Raw genomic sequence first — 22166 nt, 5'->3', positions numbered from 1 at the left:
TGATATAACAATGAAGAAGTTATTGGTAATTTTATTAACAGTAAGAGCAACTTCAGTAGAAGGGTGAGGACAGAAGTCATAAAATTTTAAAATCTCTGTATATTAAAAATAAAATGCAATGAGAAACTAAGAAAAATAAGTGTGAAATTTCACATATTTATCCTTAATATCCAAAGTCAATATAAAAATAACATAATAGAAAATTTAACAAAAGGCATAAATAGAAAACTTAAAGAAGAAAAATAAGACCAATAAATACATGAAAGAGATCAGATTCACTTCTGAAACAAAAATTAAAATAATTCCAGTGTAAAAGTAGCAAAGATTTAAAGATACTCAAAAAATAGAGTGCTAATAAGTGGATAATCTCCCACATTTCAGGCTAGAGTTTGAATTGATATAATCTTTATTCTGGATAATTTGAAAATACATATCAAGTTTCTAAATTCTGGAGATTTAATATACAAGGTAACTATAGTTAATAATGTATTATATAATTGAAATTGCTAAGGGAGTAGATTTTAAATGCTTTTGCCACAAAAAAATAGTAACTATATGAGGTGATGAATATGTTAATTGTGGTAATCACTTCATAATACATATACCAAAACATCACATTGGGCTGGGCACAGTGGCTCGTGCCTGTAATCCCAGCACTTTGGGAAACTGAGGCAAGGGGATGGCTAGAGCTCAGGAGTTTGAGACCAGCCTGGGCAACATGGTGAAACCTTGTCTCTACAAAAAAATTAAAAAATAAGCCAGGCATGGTGGCTAATGCCTGTAGTCTCAGCTACTTGGGAGGCTGAGATGGGAGGATCACTTGAGCTCAGGAGGCAGAGATCACAGTGAGCCAAGACTGCACCACTGCATAATAGCCTGGGTGACAGAAGGAGACCCTGTCTCAAAAACAAAACCCGAAAAACAAAAAACCCATCACATTGTGCAACTTACATGTAACAATTTTTATGCATTGAGTATATAAAGTTTCTAAAATAGGCACACAACTTACCAACAATTCTACTTTCAAGAAACTTGAATTTTTGAAATAATTATTTCCTGAAGAAATATTTTTGGGCACCTATATATTCCAATGACTGCTGCTAGGTATTAGGGAAACGAAAAAATTAGATATTGCTTCTTGCCTTCACGTACTTTACAGTTTAGTGGGAGAAACTGAATATATAAACAAGTTTAAAATCAAGTTTAAAAAGTATATTAAGTAGTGAAGACAGCATATACTTTACCTAGGTTAATAGAAGCTGAAGGGGTTTGTAAGAGAGAGCTTCTAATAAAGAAAGCAAAACAGAGGCACACTAGGAGGCAAAAGGCATGTTCTAGAAACTGTAAGAAAACTGCTGTGGCTGGAGGGAAGGCCAAGTAAGGAAAGCAGGCATGACATATGCTTGAAGAAGTAGACAGGAGGCTGATGATGCAGCGACTTACAGATTCTACCCAGAATTGTTATTTTGTTTTAAATGCCACATAAAAACATTGAAGAGTTTTAGGTTTCCTCTGTCCTCTGTATTTATAATGATTGTAGGAACAAGGAGGAAGTGTGTTAATGCCTATGCTGCAAAACAAATGACCACAAATAGAGCATCTTAAAACAACCCACTTTTATTCTGTTTCTGTGGGTCAAGGATCACAGTACTGGTGAAATGGGTCCTCTGATCTGGATCTCGCTAGGCTGGAATCAATGTCAGCTGCACCTTCAGTTAAAGCAGAGATGGATGTAGCAGGCCATCAATATATTGACAATGTCTGAAATCTTTTGTGAGGGTTAGGGAAATGCCCAATGTAAAAGGATTGAATTGGATGGGATCAATGAAAGGTTAGAAAAGGAATCAAATGAGTATGAGAGTTGACCAGGATGGCCTTATGTCCCCCTCAGCTTGACTAAATTTCAGCTAGGCTTCTTCCTGACTCTACTCTGGGACCTGTTTTCTTAGAGCATTTATTAAAAAGAAAAAAAAAAAACTTATAATTGTAAATTCTTTCTCTGCTCCTTTAAGATATAAATCTTTCTTTCTAAAGCAAATTTTTCTAAAAGCGTCTTGCCAGTTTTACAATCTAGGACTGCTTTCTCAAGGACCCGGGAGCCATCCTTTTAAAAAGTAATCATCTAAGAAGATAGTGCCCCTATTTTCCAGTCTCTGTGGGAGGACAGAAGAGTAACTTCATTCAGCTCCAAGCTGTAAAACTACCTTCTGTCATGAAGACATGAGAAAATTTACTTTTCCTTTCGGTAAGGCCAATTAGCAAGCACAGATGACCTAAGATTTGCCCCACCCCAGGTCTTTGTCTCTCAAAAATCCTCCCGTCTTTTGTTTTAGTGAAGTTGAGTTCAGACAGTGTGTTCTTCTCTCTTCTATTACAATAGCATTGAACAAAGTCTTCCTTTTACTGGTTTAGCTTCCTTTGATGCAATTTTTTGCTTTGACAGAATAAAAGAATAGATTTTGTTCAGCAAAGTTTAGCATGTGTAGTAGCCAAAGGAACTAAGATATGAAGCATCCTGAGATAGTGTGGTCTCAATGTTCCCAAATATCTCAGATTAAAAAGTGTTTAATTGTAAGCGTAGGCTGCAATGTCTTATTCTGGTAACCCTTGTTTAATCACAGGCTACTGAACTATTTTTGGCCCACTCTTCTTTCTATTTAGTGTTTATGGCAAAAGAGATATATATATACACACACACACATATATATATCTTTACATATATATCTTTATATATATAAGATATATATACACACAAAGATATATATACATACAAAAGATATATATATGGCAAAAGGTATATATGTATATAGCAAAGTTTGTTTTTTTAGATATTGTTTTGGTCATTTTCTTTTTACTAAAAGAACATCTAGAAAATGCAAATACATCTGGGATAGAAGGATATTGGTTTTTTTGTGTGTGGATGATTTTACAATTCTTCACTTTACCTCTATAACAAGATGCCAGGGTGTGTGTTTATTAATTCAATAAAGTTAGTTCAAGAATACATCAGTAAGTTAGTACATATTAAGAATAATTTTGAAAAAGTATACAATTCAAATCAACATTCATATGATTATTCACAAACATTCAGAAATATTTGAGTGCCTCTGAATCTTCAAGTTTTAAATTAAATATTATTCTGTCTTCTATTTATTATTATAGATCTTCTCTTCACTCTTTTCCCTACATTTTACCCCAGGAGTATAGGCCAAATGGACCTCAACAATGAGTGGCATTGCTCTCTGACTTTGGTTGGATTCAGCAAATGAGGTGAACTTAGCAGAGATCTGATGGAAGCAGAATAGTGAAGTTCTCCCAGCTCCTTTACTGAAGAGTTGCTTCAAGCTGGCTGAGTCTCTCAGTCAAACATCACAGCTTTTATAAGATCCCTGTCACATAGCTTTCTTCACACAGCACTCCCACTTTTATCCCCTTTTAGCCTAGGGATAATGATGTTACTAGCCTCAAGGTATCCTTTGTGATTTCCCTATACTCTGCTCAGACGTCTATAACTAGTTCTCATATTAAACTCTTCTTAAATTACACAAATAGAGCATTTTCCTGCAAAGCCAGCGAATGATGCACATATCATATAAATTTAGGGATCTGAGGATATTATATCATAAACTTAGACATCATTGATATATGATTTAAATTATAACTCCCAGATAAGAACATACAGTTACCAATACACTTTGTCTAACTGTTTTAGATTAATAGTATTTGTTTTGGATTAAATCAGAATTTAGCTGGAGAAATAAAGGAGGTGAAAAGGAAGTTTATATCAGTTCTTTTTAATCCACCATATGGGAAAATCAAATTGAGTATTAGTTCTATTACATCAATGTAATAGATGTAGCCTTTTATTAGGTTACATTACAGGAGTCAGACGATGGGAGCTTAGTGACAACAGTCAATCATCTCCCTTTCCTAACCTAGTCCTGCTTCAACAATCCAGGAAGTCTCTTTTAGGATGGATACTGCTTAGCAATGGAGACAGAAGTAGTACATTCATTTGGGCCATGCCATAGTTGCCACCGGGCCCTCAGGTTAGTCTTTTTTACAAAGAATATGAGTTATGTGAACAAAGAAGGATGCACACCAAGTAGTCCTGAATTGTGACCAGAACTCAATTGCTTACAGAGTAATTTTTTTTTTTTTTTTTTTTTTTTTGAAACAGTCTTTCTGTGTTGCCCAGGCTGGATTGCAGTGGCATGATCTCAGCTCATTGCAACCTCTGCTTCCCAGGTTCAAGAGGTTTTCCTGCCTCAGCCTCCCAAGTAACTGGGATTACAAGTGTGAGCCACCACTCCCAGCTAATTTTTAGTAGAGACAGGGTTTCACCATGATGGCCAGGCCGGTCACGAACTCCTGACCTCAAGTGATCCACCCGCCTCAGCCTCCCAAACTGCTGGAATTACAGGCATGAGCCACCACACCTGGCCACAGAGTAATTTTTTTACCTAGGTGTGTTTTGTTCCTCCTTAGTTCAAACCACCAAGTTACAACATTAGAATCAGAACCTACTTCTAATCCAAAAAAAAAAAGAGTCCAACACAAAGGACTAAAACATTCTTGTATGCAGCAATTAATAATCAATATAAGGTCTTAACATTTCTATTTTTATCTAAAAACTTACAATCCCTATACAGATTTAACATTTTTTCTCTTTTCCATTTCTCCTGAGAAAAAGAGAATTTAACAAAATCCCACATGTAGATTTAAAGCTTAACACATATAAAATCACTCAAGTGGTTTTGTCAACAAAATGGATATGTAATAAAACATTAAATTATTCCTCCAGATTATCTCTAAATCTAAAGCATTACTTCTCCCAGTTGAGCGAATATCAGAGTTAATCAAACCTATTAATAAAAATTTTCATACCTGTTTGGGTAACTTACTGAACTCCTCCTAACTTCAGTTTCTCTTTAAACAAATGATATATGGACAGGCTCAAATGTTCCATGTATAGCAATTTGAAAGAAGTCTTTGGATGGAAATTTCTGTTTAGTCCAACACTACTTTTTAAAACTTTTTATTTAACATTATATAGTTTTAAATAGAACATCGTTTTGACAGAAATTTGAAAAGTATAAGCTCTACTTTGAATTTTTCTAATTATATAGAAGCAGAAATGCTCAAGCAGAAAACTATTGAAAATGCAAATTCAGCAATTTGAAAGACTATTAAAAATTCTTTATTAGAAAAAGAAGACCAAAGTTTTTAAACATGCTCAGGAAAAAAAAAAAAGCTTAGAAAAAATCCCCCAGGGACAAATTATGAACTTGCTGAGAAAGAACTTTAAAGGGATACAGTTATCCCTTCTATTAATTCTGACTTTAGATAATGGATGACTACAGATCATTTTCATAAATATATCTGCCAGAAGTTTCTATAAAAACAATATTAGAGTTAGATTACACTTATGAAAAATCCACTGCCCCATCCAGAATACACCCACCTTCTGACTCCTCTGCCCTGCATAAGTCTTCACTGAAGAGAAAGCTACAGGAGCCAGTCTTGGACTAGAATTTTTGCAATACGATGGTAAAATCTGAGGTATAGCTGTGTTTTATGCAAATTACATGTGAGCCCAAAACTTGAGTACCCTTTGACTATTTGCCTACAGAAACAGCACCCCTCAATTAACTTCTAGCATTTGCTTGCTTTAAATAGCCCCAAGGTTTTAAGTAGGTTAAAAAATATCCACATCAACTCTTCATGAAAATATACAGCCTCACACATACATAACAAAGGTAGCATTACAGCAATTGAGAAAAAAATATACTCCTACCAAATAAAGACATTTGAAATAATCCTTTGTTTAAGGGATTGAATGCACAATGGATTAAAGTTCTAGCTCAGCTGAACAACATAAGTCCTTATGTTGGGCATGCTCAGCTCTTGCTGAAAGGTCAAAGCTCTCCATGGACAATAGAGGCTACTGCACACACAAATGGAGCATAGCACATGACTCTGGAGACTCATTCTGAAAGTATGACTTGTCAGCTCTAGTATTACAAAGCATTAAAACCCAAGCACTGTTCTCTGATGATAACATTGTTCCTCACTACTTGGCACCAGGAGTCACACCAGAAACCACTGACAGCAATAAAATGCAGACTAAGGAAATAGGATCCCCACTCCTCTGAATTTCAACATGACATTACACTATATTGCATTCAGTGCACGGCTAGATCTTTTTAAGTGTGAAGCCCATGGGACTTGAGAGAAAATTTTGATGATGCATTTGGAAAAACTGGAAAGCATCCTCACCTCAACTCTACATATAAGCTTTTTGCTTCAATCATACAAACAAGCAACTATACCACCACCCTTCTGGTTGGTGCTCTGTTATTTTAAAAGAGTTATGTAAAACAATTTTTTCCAATGGCAGCTTCAGAATGAATGCCAAATCAATTAACAGAGATCAAATCACAACAAGCTCAACCCGCAGAGATTTCAAGTAAGCATTACTTGAAATCAAGTATTTTGATGCATACTGAATATTAATGTTGCATCAAATAAGATAGAATAGAAATTTCTAAGTTTCCAAAAATGGGATTGAATTCAGATTGTGAAAATCAAAGAGTGTACACAGATCTGTATGGTGGATTAGTTCTACACATCTATTTATGTGATTGTAAACATAAAAGTCTTCCCCTAATTCTGATGCTGAAAGTTTCTCTAAAAAGAAGCAAAGGCATTACATAAGAAATGCAGTCTAACATGCAAATACCCTTCAGAGAAGAAAAACACTTATAATAAGCTTATAAATGACATTTCTGTGGGTTTTCCTTTTTTCAGAGCAGACTTTGATAGTGAAAAGAAGGAAGAAAACATGTAGGCCCTAAAGATCCTTAAAAGAGAGAAAGAGGTGACACAAGGTAAAAACGGATAGAAGATCCTGCAAATAAACGTAGCCTCATGGCCCACTGCACAATTTTTTTAAGGTTTTATTATACCATAGAAAATTACCCAAAACATACTAACACACTGAGACCTCTAATCTTTTATATATGTGTGTGCATATATATACACATTATATATATTTAACCAACATACAAGTTTCTAGTACGTAATAATAAGAAACATAGATAATAAGAAAAACATACTTTTACCAGACCAACTTAAGTTTTTTTTAGAGATCAATTTCTCAGTTTAAGCAGATCAGATATCTACAAGAATATTAAGAGGCAGGATTAAGAATAACAAATAAATGCTTAACATTTATATTCAACCAGACAAATATCAAATGATGCATACATCACTTGTTGTATACATATAACAAAATGATGTATACCTGGTGGAACTTTAAAAAATGACAACATACTTACTGATTTTGTTAAAAAGAAGCCTTCTTTTTGTTAAAAAGAAGGTTCAAAGGATAGGGGCTGTCCCATGTGAGATAATTCAGATAAAGCTTAGAGGAGGAGAGAGTCCAAGATGGGCCCCAGGGAAAATCCATAGGTGACCAATGCTCTCCTCATCCAATAATAAATGGATTTGTCCATACACTAGTCATCATCTGCATAAATCTCCCAGATTGCTCATGTTCTTTTTTCCAATGATCTAAAGAAATATTTTGGAACTTTGGGCAATACTAAAAAAAAAGAATCTCTATTAATGACCTACTATGTGTCGGGAACAGTACTAAGCACATCATATAAATTACTTAACAAATATTTGAGTGTGATGGACAGAATAATGGCCCTCCCAAAGATGTTCATGTCCTAATACTCAGAATCTGTGAATATGTTAGTGTACATGGCAAAGGAGAATTAGGGCTGCTAATCAGATGACCCTGATATGAGGGGATTATCCTCAATTATCTGGCTGGGCCAAATGTCCTTATAAGTAGGAAAAGGAGATGCAAGAGTGAGAGATTTGAAGATGCTATGGTGTTGACTACTCTGTTGGTCTTGAAGGTGGATGAAGGAGCCATGAGCCAAGGAAAATACAGGTGGCCTCTAGAAGCTAGAAAAGTAAATGAATTCTCCCATAGAACCTCCAAAAGCAATGCAGTCCTGCTGATACCTTGATTTTAGCCAAGATCCTTTTCAGACCTCTGACCTTCAGAACTGTCAGAGAACACAGCTGTGCTGTTTTAAGCCATGAAATTTGTGGTAATTTGGTAAAGCAGCAATAGGAAACCACTACATTGACTGTTCCATTATTTCATTTAATTCTTATGAAATTCTATTAATGTATTATTATTGCTATTTTACAGATGAAGAAACTGAGTCAGAGAGTTTAGTTAACTTGCCCAAATTTACCCAGCTAGTGGGTACCTAAACCAGGTTTCAAAACTATTCTAATTCCAAGATCTACCCATTTAATTACTATAATTCTTCTCTCATGGGTTGATATTACCATACACTCAACATTACAACTCCCCACCATGTATTTATTCCAGGAAAAGATTTCATCACTGGGGCCTTATTCTGTATCTGCACATGAAGCAGCTGGTGCAGACTGTGGCTCTTCCAACTCAGAATGAATGAGAACGTTGTATAAAACGTAAAATGGTGACTTATCGGAGGAGTAAAACTAGGAGTTTTACACATATAGATGTGAGCAATGAAGCAGGGAGGCATTCTGACAGCTGCTGATGACAAGCAGAGTGGCTGCTATAGCACATCAGATGCCATGAATCACAAGAGAGCTTTCAGTAATGGTTCCCACCAGTTCAGCCCGCTGACACCATTTTTCAGTGTTGACAGACTCAAATAAACATTCCCACTTCCAGTGACTCATTGGGCAGAGACAATTTGACATATGGACTGACCGCTACTGGATAGAGATCCCTCTACTAAAGACCATTAATGTATATTGCCGTTTTACTATTAATCATTTAAAGCACTATTGTTTTTCCTTCTGATTTATACTGGTTTTCATAGAAATAGCCATTAACTAAACCTCATGCTCAGTATGAATCCACTCAGATGTCCCTACTCCAAGTCTCAAGGTTTCACTCCTTTCCAATCAATTATCTATCACATAAGAGATTTGGCAAGATTGCAACTAATGTAATTCTGCAACCTGCACAACTAAATTTTGTGCCTGATTTTCAGTAAGCCATAAGAAACAAGAGATTTTTTTAAGCAGCTCTCTGGTTCTCTGATAATGACTTTGGCTGGCAGCTTAAAGACCTGGGTTTGAATTTCTTCTGTGAGTGCTCCAGTGCATTCAAAGAAAAGCATTCCATACCACAGTGCTTGTAGTCATCATTACTTCCATAACGGTCAGTGCTACCAATGCACTTGATTATTAGACACTTCCACACAATTAACAGCAGATGAAAATTTTATTAATCCTGATGACACTATATACCATATATTACTAATATCTCATTACACATTTGCACAGAACTCAGTACTGTATTCAAGCTCAAATATACAACCAATGCAATCCCCAAATCTCATCTTTGAAGGTCTGTTTCCTGGGACTACTCCTAGTACCAGTTTTGCATTGGTTGGGAGACGGGAGAGAAAACCCATACCGGTTATTAACACAGATAATATGACGTACAAAATTATTAAGCATGTATTGGAAAACTGAGAAGACAAAAAGAATATTAAGAAATCATTGAGATAATCATACAAAGAGCAGCTACCACTTCCAGCAACTGGGAATAAAAAGGGGGAAACGTTGTAATGATAAAACTTAGATGCTTGGAGAAGGGACCCATGGAACTGAACTCAAATATCTGAGGAAGGTGCACTGTTCAGCTAGCTCTGGTGTCCCTGAGTAGTCATAATAAGGCTGATTACATGAGTGTTAGAAAACTGCAATCTGATATCCACAGCAGCCATGGAAAGAACTGACACTGCTTCTGAGGTAAAGAAGCTTTTCTGGGGAAACGCTGGAGGGAGCAGGCATGTGTACCCCTACCTCCTCTATCTTTGCAAATTTCCAGTTGCCCCTATTGGCAAACCCTAACAGAGAACCGACCTGCCTGCAAAGCAGAAAGGTGAGTTTGCAGTGTCTGAGCTCAAGCACAGAAACACATGGTATACTGTTCAGTTCATTCATTCACTCACCAAATATTTTTAAAGGCCTACTATATTCTGGGTACTGGTGACCAATGAACAAAATAACAGCCTCTACTTTTGAAGTTGACATTTTGGTAGGGCAAGGCCAATAATAAATAAAAAAACAAATATTTAATATTTGAGGTGGTAAAAAATGCTTTGAAGGAAAATAAATCAGAGTAATGGGGTGGAGAGAAATGGGGCAAGAAGCAGTAGAGATGCAGGCAGTGTAGGTAAAGCATGAGCAGCAGAGCCACACTGCCAGCACTTGAATCCTAGCTCTGCTTCTTACTAAACCTATGATCTCAGATAAGTTTCTTTATTTTGTTATTTATTTTTTATTGTACTTTAAGTTCTAGGGTACATGTGCATTATTCTCAGCAAACTATCAGGTAAGTTTCTTAACCTCTCTGTACCTCAGTTACTTTACGTGTCAGATGGAGATAATGGTGACAAAAATATTGACTTCATGGAATTGCTGTAAAGATTAAATAAATGGGTATTTATAAAGTGCTTAGAATAATATGTGGTGTATAAGTTCCATATTGTTAAAGAGTGGTATCATATAATGACAAAGACTACAATGAGCCTAGATTGGGAGGAGGGAGAGTGTGGTTATGGTAAAAGAAGACATAAAAAGTATGGAAACGGTAAAGAGGAACAAAGAAGACCTGAACTCCAGGCCAGTGATAGGAGGGATATAAAAGAGAAAACAGCTAACCATGAGAAGTCTGAGAGGGAGGCAAAGTCTTCAAAGGAGAATCAGGTTTAAGCCACATTCAGAAAATAGGTTGAGAATACAGTGCTGTAGACAATAGTGGATGCAATTTAGAGAAAGACACAGAGGTATGAAAGAAGTATTTGCCACTTATTACCTTACATTTACTAAAAGTAAAAACGCTATGATTAGAATGATAAGGCCAGGCACGGTGGCTCACGCCTGTAATCCCAGCACTTTGGGGGGCCGAGGCGGGCAGATCACCTGAGGTCAGGAGTTCGAGATCAGCCTGACCAACATGGAGAAACCCCGTCTCTACTGAAAATACAAAATTAACTGGGTGTGTTGGCACATGCCTGTAATCCCAGCTACTCAGTAGGCTGACGTGAGGCAGGAGAATTGCTTGAACCCAGGAGGTGGAGGGTGCGGTGAGCCGAGATTACGCTACTGCACTCTAGCCTAGGCAACAAGAGCAAAACTCTGTCTCAAAAAACTTTAAAAAAAAAAAATGATAATAGTTTTCTGACAGTGTAAAAACACCAAAACATTTATTATGAGCAATAATGTAATTTCTATAACACTGTCTAGTTTAGAAAACGTTTTCACATCTACTGTTATTGCTCTTAATAAAATTGTGAAACTGAGATAATATACATTCACAATGAGAGTAAAGATATGGGTAAACCTAATATTAGTCCAATAATTCTCAAATATTTGACAATTGCTAGGAGGGTGAATATATCTACTGAAAACTAAAATAAGGCTTTAGGGAAAATATGTTGTAGACACTAAGATGTTTTCACATTGTATATGTAAAACAGTAGATAGATTCTGAGCTTCTGGTGTTTCCAAATAAAAAAAGGCTTTTTGGTAGCGCAATATACTAGTTAAACCACAAAGTACCTAGACAATGGATCCCTAATGGCCCAAACACAAGGCCACTTTTCAGAGGTCCTACCATATTGGAAAACAGCCCTTAAAATGTGGCCATTCTGCATACTTGTCAACACACTGAAACCTCAAGGTGACCCAGACTAAAAGGTCTGTCTACTGCTCTCTTACCGAGCTGTCATTCCCAGCATCATTTCAAGGGACTCCAGGGACTTCCAACATGTACTTTATATAGATCACTTAGAAGTCCAAAATGCCACAATAGTATCTAAAAATAGATTTTTAGGATAACAGAATCAAAATTAGTTTCTTAGTGTGACACAAGATCTTAAAGAACTCTCATCTAGTCTCTCACATTATTGATTTGAACAATGAAGTAGAGTGAAAGAAAGTGACTTACTCAAGGGCGCAGAGATTCACAGTTCATAGTGACAGCAGTAGGGCTAAATTTCTGGTTTCCTAGATACTGAGCCCAGTGTTTTCATTCAGCTCTACACGCTGCCTTAATATTATTGGGAGAATGATACAGGAAAGGGAAGCAACCTGGAATCAAAACCGATACAGGAAAAGAAATATTGGTGGGGAGGACATGACTTACAGCTGCATGTGACTAACCTTACAGAAGTGAAAAAAGTGGCTCATCAGTGTAATTAATCACTGTGTAACATGCACACATATTCTGCAGATTTCTTAAGTGACAGGACATAAAAATTTAATTTCTACAGCTTATTATATTTCTACATTTGAGCTGATTTGTAAAGACCTTGAAGACAACTCCATTTTCCAAGTCTTGGTATTCCCTCAAGCCCATCACAAACTGGGCCCACAATAGTTAATCAATAACTGCTTCCTATGTATGTAGCTCATTATAATACTTGCCAAAACATTTACCCTTTGGTTATGAAAATTATTTTTAATTTTTTCTTCTTTGTTTAGCAAAGCAACATTTAGAATTATTCTAAAACCATCTACTGATATATAGGTTTTATTTAGAAAACATTTGTTTTATTCAGTTAGTCATTTTTTAGCAAAATATGCAAATCAAAATTATGATTTAGATGAATATAAAGTAACACATTTGAAGTTATGAAGATTTGCTTCATGAAAGATTTAAGAAAACAAGGGTTATTCTACATGAAATGCCACATAAAGCAATTTAGCAGACTTGAAAAGCAAGTTATGGGAGGGAATACGTGCAAAGAACTACATAGGAATGGAGCACTTTTAGTTTCTATGGTAACCAACATAAATGAATACTGTTTTGGAAAATGTACTAGCAAAGTCAGTGAGACGTAAATTTGTAAACACAAAAACCAAAGACCCAATTCAATCCTATGGTATAAATCCACAGTTTTCCTCTAAATGGAACTGAAAAATTTTTTAAAGCCCTATTGCTAACTAGTCTGTTCAAAGGATTTTTTTCTTAATTTGCTATTCTGCCTTCTGGGTATTTGTCTACTACACAAGCATTTATCAATAACTAGAAATGACTTTTTTATTGCCTGCTGGATCGTTGATTAAAACTCTAGTGGAGAAGCCAGTGAGAACATAATTGTCTAACAATCCCTTCCTCCCAAATGGGTGTGGTAAATTGACTCCAGAGACCAGGACACACAACATGATAACTTTTTCGAAATTAATTGAAATATTAATAATAAAACAAAAAAGAAGAAATATGTATATTTACTTTTAGCTAAGCAAGTAAATCTCCTTTGTTGTAAAAACTGTATTAAATGTATGTTTTCAGTTTTTCAGATGAAGAGAGAGGACTATGTGAAGTCATTTTCAGAGACAGAGCAAAATCCATTGCCCAGGTGCCATGTCGTTCTTCTCAGTTGTGTATGCTTAGCCTACTCAGTATAATAAAGATGGTCAAAGATTACACAATTTATACCCATTTAAACATATATACTTTACTCCTAAAGTAAATGACTAAAATAAGACACTTATCTGAAGAAGAAACTTCCTGTAATCACATAAGTGTTACAGTGATGAAGAGAGCTGCACCGTTATTTCAACATTTCATGTAAAATTGTCATGAAAACGAAAAAATTTCACAATGTACAATGCAAAATGCTTTCATTTAATACTTGTTTTATTAATATTATTGAGTTGTCTAGAAATCAGTGTCTCTAAGCATATTGAGTTTAATTTTCAACATGCCAGTTATCTTCCTCCAAGTGTTTATTCCAATGCTTTAAAAAGAAGGAATTATATCTAAATGCTGGGTGTCTGTATATTGACCCAGCTTGATGAACTGGTAATGCTGCTTCCTTCAGCCTCATATTATAAAGGGTTCTTCCGACATCCTACACAGTTATAATATAATCAGATTTTCTAAGTATCTAACTGTTAATATTCATCTTATTCCACAATGATGCTACTGATAGAGAGTATGTGCAGACTAATAAGATCAAGTCAAAATGATTGATCTTGCCAAAAGATCTTTTTTATTTTCTATTATTTATTAAGAAACACTATAGGAGGTGCTGGAAATGTAAGAATGAGTAAGATGCCCTGCTGTCCAGGATATCACAAGCTAGCAAGAAAATAAAACCAAACACATGGCTATCAAAATATTGTGGTTGCATAAGAATTCAGTAATTCAAAGGAAAAACTCAAATTAAAACAAGTTTTCAAAATTTATGTTATAATGCCTACTACTTTGTTTTGAAATATTTCTAGACTTGAAATTCCTATTTTTCCAAAATTGATATTTGTGAGAAAGTAATCACTAATACTCTGAAAGGTTAATATGATCTATATTTAGAAAGAAAACTTTCAGACAAATTAAATTTAGCAGAGTTTATTTAAGCAGCACACTGAACAAGTTGAAGCTCATGGAGCTCCACCCATCAGTGTAGGCAGGCAGTATTTGTAGACAGAAGAAGGAAGTAATGTACATAAAGAGCTTGGTTGATTACAGCTCCACATTTGGGCCTTATTTGGGCCTGGTGTGATGAGGCATTTGCCTTATATGGACATGGTCTGATCAGTTGGCAGACTGTGATGGGCTGAAACTCAGCTGCTATGATTGGTTAAGACTCAGCTACTTGTAAGAAGAATATATTCTTAAGTTAGGCTGCAATTTGTTTGCATACTAAGATAGGTTGCTTTCTGCTACTTACAGAGGCAACTCTAAGCCAAATTTAATTTAATAGGACAGTTTCAAATATATGTGAGGCAATATATGTGGAATTGCTTTCCATGAAGTATTTTGAATGAGCCTTTTTCTAGTCTCTGAAGAACTTTATACAATGTTAGTATAATTAAATTTTATACAACTGAAAATTTTATATAAAAAATAAACACTAATTATTCATATATGTTAACATATAGAAAGTGTATCCTTTTCTTCAATAAATACATTAACTTTACTGTAAAGAAAATTTGTTGCCTTACATGATCATCTGTAATTTTAGTATTTCAAAGATGACATTACATATTTTGTTATATTAAGGAAAAGCAAAGATGTTTCTGGAAGGCACCAGGAGCCCTGTCCGCACTGAGCACCATGAAGTTCACCTGCATTGAGTTTTTCCCTCCATATAACACATACTCCCAGACCAAAAAATAGCTCCTTCTCTCTAATCTGCATTCCAGGCAAACCAATAGACTCCCATTGTCTCCCAGCCATCTATAGTAAAGACACTTTGTCCAAAACTGAGTATTATGAAATGCTTAAAGTGCTTTTCCAATATCCAGTATGTTTGTGCAACATATTAAAAATATACAACAAAAAATTTTTGTGGTGTTTTTTCTTCTTAAGCATGTAGGACACAGGGCTGAAAAGTAATGAATATTTCAATGTTACCAACTTCTTCAACTTCAGTTTTCATTATTGTTGATATTGTCCTTCTGGGTGGGCATGGATAGTATTAAAATACTTGGTAGATAAGAAGATTGGTTTGAAAATTTTGGCCACTTTGGTGCAATGAAATCTGTCAGTTTTCCTAAAGACTTGTTAGGTATGATCTAACATCACACCTAGAGGAACTGGAGAAACAAGAATAAACTAATCCCAAAGCTAGCAGCAGAAAGTAAATAACTAAAATCAGAACAGAACTGAATGAAATGGAGATGCAAAAATTGATACAAAGAATCAACAAAATCAAAAGTGGGTTCTTTGAAAGGATAAACAAGATGAATAGACCACTTGCTAGATTAACAAAGAAAAAAAGAGACTAGATCAAAATAAGCACCATCAGAAATAACAAAAGTGACATTGCAACTGATTCCGCAAAAATACAAAAGATTTGCAGAAACTATTATGAATACCTCTATTCACACAAACTAAAAAATCTAGAGAAAATGAAAAAATACCTGGAAACACAGTCTCCCAAGATTGAATCAGAAAGAAATTGAAATGCTAAACAGACCAATATCAAGTTCCAACATTGAATCAGTAATTTAAAAACCTATCAATGAAAACAAGCCCTGGACCAGATGGATTCACAGCTGAATTCTACCAGACATACAAACAAGAGCTGGTACCAATTCTACTGAAACTATTTTTAAAAAATGAGGAGGAGAGACTCCTCCCTAACTCATTCTACAAAGTCAGCATCACTAGGATAACAAAAGCTGCCAAAGACACAACAAAAAAAGAAAACTACAGGCCAATATCCTTGATAAACATAGACACAAAAATCCTCAACAAAATAATAGCAAACTGAATTCAATAGCACATCAAAAAGTTAATTCATCATGATAAAGCAGGCATCATTCCCGAGATACAAAGTTAGTTCAAAATACGCAAATCAATAAATACAATTCACCACATGAACAAAAATAAAAACAAAACCCATATGATTATCTCAATAGATACAGAAAACCCTTTCCAAAAATGTCCAACATCTTTAATGATACTAACCCCTAAAGAACTAGGCATCGAAGAAACGTACCTCAAAATAATAAGAGCCATCTATGACAAACTCACAGGCAACATCCTACTGACTGAACCAAAAGTAGAAGCATTCTCCTAGAGAACTGGAAAAGACAAGAGTGTCCACTCTCACCACTCCTAATCAACATAGTACTGGAAGTGCTAGCCAGACAATCAGGTAAGAGGAAGAAATAAAAGGCATCCAAATAGAAAAAGAAGTCAAACTATCTCTCTTCACTGATGATATAATTCTATACAGAGAAAACCCAAAGGACTCTGACAAAAGGCTATTATAACTGATAAATGATTTTATGAAGATTTCAGATACAAAATCAATGTACAAAAAGCAGTAGCATTTCTATACACCAATATAGTTCAAACTGAGAGCCAAATCAAGAATGAAATTTCATTTAAAATAGACAAAATAAAATAAAATAAAATACCTAGGAATACATCTAACCTAGGAGGCAAAAGATCTTTATAAAGGGAACTACAGAACACTGCTACAAGAAATTGTAGATAACACAAACAAATGGAAAAACATCCCATGTGCATGGATTAAAATAATCAATATCATTAAAATGCCCATACTGCCCAAAGCAATCTACAGATTCAATGTTATTCCTATTGAAATACCAATGTCATTTTTCACACTACTGCTAAAAACTATGCTAAAATGTATATGGAATCAAAAAAAAAAAAAAAAAGAACTTGAATAGACAAAGCAGTCCTAATCAAAAAGAACAAACCCAAAGTTATCACACTTGACTTCACACTACTCCATAACCCAAACAGCATGGTACTGGTACAAAAAGAGACACATAGACCAATGGAACAGAATACAAAACCCAGAAATAAAGCCATACACCTACAGTCATCTGATCTTTGATGAAGCTGACAAAAAATAAGTAATGGGGAAAGAATTCCCTATTCAATAAATGGTGCTGGGATAGCTGGCTAGCCATATATAGAATGAAACTAAAGCCCTACATTTTACCATATACAAAAATTAACTCAAGATGGATTAAAGACTTAAATGTAAGACATCAAATCATAAGAATACTAGAAGAAAAACCTAAGAAACACCATTCTGGACATTGGCCGTGGGAAAGAATTTATGACGAGGTCCTCAAAAGCAATTACAACAGAAATAAAAATTGACAAATGGGACCTAATTAAACTAAAGAGCTTCTGCACAGAAAAAGAAATTATCAACAGACTGAACAGACGACTTACAGAATGGGAGAAAATATTCACAAACTATGCATCTGACAAAGATCTAATATCCAGAATGCATAAGAAACCTAAATAATTGAACAAGCACAAAACAACCGTATTTTTGCCCATAAAAGTGGGCAAAAGACACGAATAGACACTTCTCAAAATAAGAAATACAAGCAGCAAACAAACATAAAAGAAAAAATTTTCAACATAACTAATTATCAGAGAAACATGAATCAAAACCATAATGAGATACTATCTCACACCATTCAGAATAACTATTAATAAAAAGTCGAAAACAATAGATGTTGGTGAGGCTGCAGAGAAAAAGGAAGACTTATATACTGTTAGTGGGAAGATAAATTAGTTCAGCCACTGTGGAAAGAAGTTTGGAGATTTCTCACAGAACTACCATTTGACCCAGCAATCCTATTATTACTTATACACCCAAAAGAAAACAAATCGTTCAACGAAAAAGACACATGTACTCTCACATCCATTGCAGTACTATTCACAATAGCAAAGACATGGAATCAACCTAGGTGCCCATCAGTGGTGGACTGGATAAAAAAAATGTGGTACAGATGGAATAAGACTTAAATGTTAGACCTAAAACCATAAAAACCCTAGATGAAAACCTAGGCAATACCATTCAGGACATAGGCATGGGCAAGGACTTCATGACTAAAACACCAAAAGCAATGGCAACAAAAGCCAAAATAGACAAATGGGATCTAATTAAACTAAAGAGCTTCTGCGCAGCAAAAGAAACTACCATCAGAGTGAACAGGCACCTACAGAATGGGAGAAAATTTTTGCAATCTACCCATCTGACAAAGGGCTAATATCCAGAATCGACAAAGAACTTAAACAAATTGACAAGAAAAAACGAACAACCCCATCAAAAAGTGGGCAAAGGATATGAAGAGACACTTCTCAAAAGAAGACATTTATGCAGCCAACAGACACATGAAAAAATGCTCATCATCACTGGTCATCAGAGAAATGCAAATCAAAACTACAATGAGATACCATCTCACACCAGTTAGAATAGCGATCATTAAAAAGTCAGGAAACAACAGATGCTGGACAGGATGTGGAAAAATAGGAATGCTTTTACACTGTCGGTGGGACTGTAAACTAGTTCAACCATTGTGGAAGACAGTATGGTGATTCCTCAAGGATCTAGAACTAGAAATACCATTTGACCCAGCGACTCCATTACTGGGTATATACCCAAAGGATTATAAATCATGCTACTATAAAGACACATGCACACATATGTTTATTGTGGCACTACTCACAATAGCAAAAACTTGGAACCATCCCAAATGTCCATCTTAATAGACTGGATTAAGAAAATGTGGTACATATACACCATGGAATACTATGCAGCCATAAAAAGGATGAGTTCGTGTCCTTTGCAGGAACATGGATGAAGCTGGAAACTATCATTTTGAGCAAACTATCACAAGGACAGAAAACCAAACACGACACGTTCTCACTCATAGGTGGGAACTGAACAATGAGAACGCTTGGACACAGGGCAGGGAACATTACACATGGGGGCCTGTCATAGGGAGGCGGGCAGGGGGAGGGATAACATTAGCAGAAATACCTAATGTAAATGCCGAGTTAATAGGTGCAGCAAACCAACATGGCACATGTATACCTATGTAACAAACCTGCACGTTGTGCACACATACCCTAAAACTTAAAGTATAATTTTTTTTTAAATGTGGTGTATATACACCATGGAATACTACGCATCCATAGTATTTGCAGCAACATGGATGCAGCTGGAAACCATTATCCTAAGTGAATTAACGCATGAACAGAAAACCAAATATCACATGTTCTCACTTATAAGTGGCAGTTAAACATTGGGTACTCATGAACATAAGGATGGCAACAATAAACACTGGGGAGGTCTAGAGGTGAGAGAAGGAAGGGGGCAAGTATTGAAAAACTAACTGTTGGGTACTATGCAATTATTCCTGACCCAAACTTCAGCATCACCCTATATGCCCAGGTAACAAACCTGCACATGTACTCCCTGAATTTAAAATAAAAGTTGAAAGATAAGGAAAAAACAAAAACAACAAAAAATAGTTTTTAGCATGGTTCCTTCCTTCTTTGTTAATCAGTGTATCCCTACGTACTGCGCTTAAGTGAAGAGTTTGAGGATAGCTTTCAACTCTGCTATGCTTGCCCATATATTCACAATTTCTGGTGCTCTTTATTCCTCTCTTTAGATCTATATTTCCATCTGATATCATTGTATTTCTGCCTGAAGACTTCCTTCCACATGTCTTATAATGCTCATGTGTTCATGATTAATTTTTTCAGCTTTTGCTATAGCCTGGAAACTCAAGATAATATACTGAGGCATGGAGTTCAGCTTTCTCTTCTCACCATTTGTTTCCCTTTCTCGGGAGTTTCTGTCCTATGTTGCTTATCGTTAAAGATCTGGAAACAGTTGTTTGATGTATTTTGTCTGTTTTTGTTTTTGTTGATTTTGTTATTCAAGGCAGGAGGGTAAATCTGGTCCCTGTTACTCTATCATGGCTAGAAGCAGAAATCCTACCCTTTCATAGACAAAAACTGGATCTGACTCTTTTTTTCCAGCTTTATTGAGGTGTATTTTTTTAAAAAAAAAAAATTGTATATATTAAAGATGTATGATGTCATATTTTGACATACATATTGTATAATGATTACTGTAATCAGATTAAGTCATCCTAACCACACAGTTATCCTTTTTTTGTGTGGCAGCAGGGCGGGGTGTGAAGACACTTCAGACCTACTCTTTTCACAAATTTCAAGTAAACAGTACTGCAGTATTAACTATAGTCACCACGTTTTGACCCTAGCAACTACCATTCTACTCTCTGCTTCTATGAGTTCAACTCTCCTAGATTCCACATATAAATGAGATCATACAGTATTTGTCTTTCTATGTCTGGTGTATTTCCCTTAGCATAATTGCCTCCAGTTTCATCAATGTTGTCAAAAATGGCAGGATTTCCTTCTTATATATGAATACTATTTCATTATATATGTGTATATTATATGTACATGTATATATAACATACATATATAATGTATATACAATATATATTATAACATACATATAATATATATTATATACTTATATTATATATACATATATACATATATTATATATGTATATATAATATATATTATATGTATGTATATGTGTGTGTGTGTTTATATTCTTTATCCATTCATCTATTGATGAATACATAGGTTATTTTCATATCTTGGCTATTGTGAACTTGGGGGTACAGATATCCTTCAGGGACACTAATTTCATTTCCTTTGGATATATACCCTGAAGTAGGATTTCTGGATCATATGGTAGTTCTATTTTTACTTTTTTGGAGGAACTTCCATACTTTTTTCCAAAACAGTTGTAACAATTTACCTTCCCACCAACAGTATTAAAGGTCATTTCTCCACATTCTCGCCATCACTTGTTATCTCTTGTCTTTTTGTAATAATCATCATAATGGATGTGAGGTGAGATCTCATTGTGGCTCTGATTTATATTTCTCTGATGATTCATGATTTTGAACATGTCTTCCTATACTTGTTGGCCATTTGTAAGACTTTTTAGAAAAAAATATACCTATTCAGGTTCTTTGCTCATTTTTAATAGGATTATTTGGTTTTATTGCTACCGAGTTGTATGAGTTCTTAATATATTTGGATATTAACCTTTTACTCAGTACATGGTTGTGCAAATATTTCCCCCCTCTTCTGTTTTCTTTTTATTGATTGTTTCTTTTTCTGTACAGAAACTGTTTAGTTTGTTTTAGTCCCACCAACTTTCAACAAAACCTATGTCATAGAATATGTTGTTTTCATCTTTGTGTTAAATGCCTTTTATGATTTATTAAGAATGTTATAAAAATAATTGTAACAGGATGCAAAGAAAAGAATTTTTCACTGTACAAAAGACCACAGGTACATCCCAAAGGGTATGCTAGAATATATGCACGATTTACAAAGAATTTCACAGTTCAAACCCCTCACTCATATTGAGGTTACAAAAGGATTTGAATTTGAAGGATATGAAAGAAAGCATTTCTCTAAAGAGAACTGAAGCTCTATTGCTCTAGGGAGAAAATGGGCTTTCATCTTAGGCAAAAGGATTTCAGTGAGGTACCTCAGAGTATTTAACGTGTCATTTGCAGTTGGAGGACCTAGTGGTCTGTTATCTATTCATACCTGTGCAATCTACATCATGATTTACTCTGACTAGCTGTTCTAATGGCAAAGCAAGGAAGAATTTCCTGAGTTACACATGGCTTATACCCTCAGAGAATGCATGAATTTCCCTTCAAAAACCAGGAGGAAAAAGCTGGCTTTATTGATCTTAGGCCCTGTC

General features: G+C 35.1%; 2 long non-coding RNA genes across 7 annotated transcripts in view; one reads left to right on the top strand and one right to left on the bottom strand.

Annotated features, from left to right (window-relative positions):
• The window catches only part of LOC116275728, a 40567-nt gene that overhangs the window by 15681 nt on the left and 2720 nt on the right, over window positions 1–22166 (top strand). Inside the window, exons 3-4 of one of the 5 annotated variants that reach the window (XR_004184927.1) lie at window positions 13394–13460; window positions 15107–15212. The exons of 1 other annotated variant lie outside the window; for it this stretch is intronic. This is a non-coding gene — a long non-coding RNA (uncharacterized LOC116275728). Of the gene's footprint in view, window positions 1–3162; window positions 3287–13393; window positions 13529–15106; window positions 15213–22166 lie in introns of those variants that run through there. 3 more of the 5 variants (XR_004184928.1, XR_004184931.1, XR_004184930.1) reach the window with 3 other exon arrangements.
• The window catches only part of LOC110743777, a 109048-nt gene continuing 98084 nt past the window's right edge, over window positions 11203–22166 (bottom strand). For both annotated transcript variants that reach the window (XR_002523351.1, XR_002523352.1), the window contains 2 exons: window positions 12047–12189; window positions 11203–11914 (listed from right to left, as the gene is read on the bottom strand). This is a non-coding gene — a long non-coding RNA (uncharacterized LOC110743777). The remainder of the gene's footprint in view (window positions 11915–12046; window positions 12190–22166) is intronic.

The sequence above is a fragment of the Papio anubis genome, chromosome 7, assembly GCF_008728515.1.
Source record: "Papio anubis isolate 15944 chromosome 7, Panubis1.0, whole genome shotgun sequence".
Lineage (NCBI taxonomy): Eukaryota > Metazoa > Chordata > Mammalia > Primates > Cercopithecidae > Papio > Papio anubis.
The sequence above is the reverse complement of the archived record's forward strand: the minus strand, read 5'-3'. Positions and strand labels throughout refer to the sequence as shown.